Source organism: Trichosurus vulpecula, chromosome 1, assembly GCF_011100635.1.
Source record: "Trichosurus vulpecula isolate mTriVul1 chromosome 1, mTriVul1.pri, whole genome shotgun sequence".
In the NCBI taxonomy this organism is placed as follows: domain Eukaryota; kingdom Metazoa; phylum Chordata; class Mammalia; order Diprotodontia; family Phalangeridae; genus Trichosurus; species Trichosurus vulpecula.
Genome location: NC_050573.1, coordinates 320,910,425 through 320,914,114, shown reverse-complemented (window position 1 = coordinate 320,914,114; position 3,690 = coordinate 320,910,425). Strand labels below are relative to the sequence as shown.

Sequence of the window (3,690 nt, the reverse complement as noted above, 5' to 3'; positions counted from 1 at the left end):
TAATACACTATGACCAGGTAGGATTTATTCCAGGAATGCAAGGCTGGTTCAATATTAGGAAAACTATTAGCATAATTGACCATATCAACAACAAAACTAGCAGAAACCATATGATCATCTCAATAGATGCAGAAAAAGCCTTTGACAAAGTACAACACCCATTCCTATTAAAAACACTAGAAAGCATAGGAATAAGTGGAACTTTCCATAAAATTATAAATAGCATCTACCTAAAACCATCGACAAGCATTATTTGTAATGGGGATAAGCTAGATGCATTCCCAATAAGATGAGGGGTGAAACAAGGATGTCCATTATCACCCCTAATATTCAATTTGGTACTAGAAACATTAGCTGTAGCAATAAGAGAAGAAAAAGAAATTGAAGGAATTAGAATAGGAAATGAAAAAACTAAATTATCACTTTTTGCAGATGATATGATGATTTATTTAGAGAATCCTAGAGAATCAAGTGAAAAACTACTTGAAATAATAAACAACTTTAGCAAAGTTGCAGGATATAAAATAAACCCACATAAATCCTCAGCATTCCTTTACATTACTGACAAAGCCCAACAGCAAGAGATAAAAAGAGAAATTCCATTCAAAGTTACTGTAGACACTATAAAATATTTCGGAGTCTATTTGCCAACACAAAGCCAGGGCCTATATGAACATAATTATGACACACTTTTCATGCGAATAAAATCAGATCTAAATAAATGGAAAAATATCAGTTGCTCATGGTTAGGCCAAGTTAATATAATAAAAATGACAATTTTACCTAAATTAATCTATTCAGTGCCATACCAATCGAACTACCAAAAAATTATTTTACTGAGCTGGACAAAATAATAACAAAATTCATCTGGAAAAACAAGAGGTCTAGAGTATCTAGGATATTAATGAAAAGACATGCTAGAGAAGGTGGCTTAGCCACACCAGATATTAAACTGTACTACAGAGCAGCAGTCATAAAAACTGCCTGGTACTGGTTAAGAAGCAGGGGTGTGGATCAGTGGAATAGGATAGGCACACAAGTAGGAGAAATCAACAAGTTTAGCAATCTACTCTTTGATAAACCCAAAAGTGGCCAGCTTCTGGGCTAATAATTCACTATTTTACGAAACCTGTTGGGAAAATTGGAAAATGGTAGGGCAGAAACTGGGCATAGACCAATATTTTACACCATACACCAAAATAAAGTCAAAATGGGTTCATGATTTAGGAGTAAAAGCTGATACTATAAGTAATTTGGGAAAGCAAGGAATAGTTTACTTATCAATTTATGGAAAAGTAAAGAATTCATGACCCAACAGGAGATAGAGAGCATTACAAAATGCAAAATGGAGAATTTTGATTATGTCAAATTGAAATGTTTTTGTTCAAAAAAAGCCAATGCAACAAAAATTAGGAGGGAAGCAGAAAACTGGGAGAAAATCTTTGCAACTAGTATATCTGATAAAGGCCTCATTTCTAAAATATACAGGGAACTGAGCCAAATATATAGGAATACAAGCCATTCCCCAATTGAGAAATGGTCAAAGGATATGAACAGGCAGTTTTCAGAGGAAGAAATTAAAGCTATCTATAGGCATATGAAAAAATGCTCTGGATCACTACTGATTAGAGAAATGCAAATCAAAACAACTCTTAGATACCACATCTCTCCTGTGAGATTGGCTAAAATGACAAAACAGGATAATGATAAATGCTGAAAAGGATATGGGGAAATTGGAACATTGCCCACCTCTCCGTCCTTGGCCCGGCAGCCCGTTCGCCTGCTCCTGCTGTACCCAAACTGTCCGCCGCTGCCGCCATGCTGCCCACAGCCCTGCTCCGCCGCTGCTGCCCCAGTCTGCTGCGAGAAGCCTGCGTCCCCAGCCGCTGCGGCCCCGCCGGCCCAAGCCTACGGCGATGCCGCCCCTGCCGCCGCCGACCCAGGCCAGATGTCCTTCACCTTCGCCTCCCCAACGCAGGTGTATTTCAACGAGGCCAATGCGAAGCAGGTGGATATCCCAACCCAGAGTGCCCTTTGGGATCCTCGCTGCCCACGTCCCCACCCTGCAGGTGCTGAAGCCCGGCGTGGTGAACATGCACGCCGAGGATGGCACCACCACCAAGGATTTTGTGAGCAGTGGTTCTGACACAATGAATGCCGGGACAGCTGCTGGCAGGAGAAGCCGTGGCTCTGGACTTGCTGGACGGGGCGTCCCCCAGATCCAACCTGGAAAAGGCACACTCAGACCTGCGGAGACATCAGATGAGGCAGCCCGGGCCGAGGTTCTGACCCGGATAGAAGCCGATGAAGCTATCGTGAAAGCGCTGGAATCATGAGCTGGGGAGCCCAACCGTTGGAGTCCTCCAGAGATGGTGTGGCCATTCTGCTCCGTGACGCTCACCTTGGGCTGAAGAGACCAGGAAATACCCAGGAATGAAGAGGATGCCTACCCCCAAATCTCCCTTCCTGTCTACCCCCATGCCCTCCATCCCCAGATTGAAAACCACCAGGGTACTGGACTTTAAAAAAAGAAATAGTATAATGGATATAATCTAGAACACACTTAATTTGTCAAGGAGCTGAGCCAGTACTATAGCAAATGTAAGGTTGCTGCCTGTTTAACTGTGAAATAAAAAAAGAAGCCTTTGATACACTGAGTAGAACTTCAATGGAAGATACATATAAAAATAAGGACAAGAATTACACAAGATGTACCAGTGAAGGGTTACCCATGCCAATAAGACACTGGATCCGTTGAAGTGTCAAAAAATAGCTATCCAGACATATACCTTTTGGGAAATATGTTTCCAATGAAGAACTAAGGGTCATAGACTTAGAGTTTGACAGGACTTTAGAGACTGTGGAGTTCAACCATTTCATAATTCGTGTAATGAAACTGAGAAACAGAGAGGTAAAATGATTTGTTCAGTGTCATACAGTTAATATGTGCCAGAGGCAGTATTTGAACTCAGACCTCTCCGATTTTAAGTCTAATTCCATACTAATAATATTATGCTATCTCTTGTCTAAATGGTTAATATTTCCACAAGTTATTTATTGCCAATGTAATAACAATAATAACAATAATACATTTATAAGGCAGTTGATAGTTTGCAAAGTGGTTTTTCTTATGTGAATCTATGGCTACAAATTTAAAAGCTGAGCTTTACAAAGGTAAAGCTCTTTGCCACAGAAGATAGCAAAGCTGGTACTCTACTTGAGTCTTCAGAATCCAAGTACTTATTCTAACACTCTATGGTATTACACCATAAGAAAAAAATAATTAAATCAAGATACAATATAGTAAAGATTTTGAAGTTCTGAATGATACTGAAAAATGGCCTTGTCAAAAGAGAATTTGCTAAGACTTATACTGCTTTGAAAAGATCATGCATATTAAAGCATTCAGTTACTTTTACACATCTCATTTTTTAATTTTAATGGCTATGAATTCTGTAACACTTATTTTTATGTATCTTCAGGTTGTTTATTGAATTATTCAACCTGTCTTACAGTGCTATTAATTCCATGTAGCACTGAACTGGGGAGTGGGGTCAAAGGAAACTGAAAATGATCCAAGCCTTAAGTTGTGATAGATTTAATGGAAAATTGAAAATGAGCTCATACCATTCACGACAAATAATTTTAAGTGCTTCATATTGTGAAAATGAAAGTTACTATTTGTGGTAA

The 3,690-nt window shown here is 39.3% G+C and overlaps 1 pseudogene; it reads left to right on the top strand.

Moving 5' to 3' along the window:
* Positions 1-1,818: 1,818 nt before the first annotated feature.
* Positions 1,819-2,336, top strand: LOC118841459 (annotated as a pseudogene).
* Positions 2,337-3,690: the final 1,354 nt, after the last annotated feature.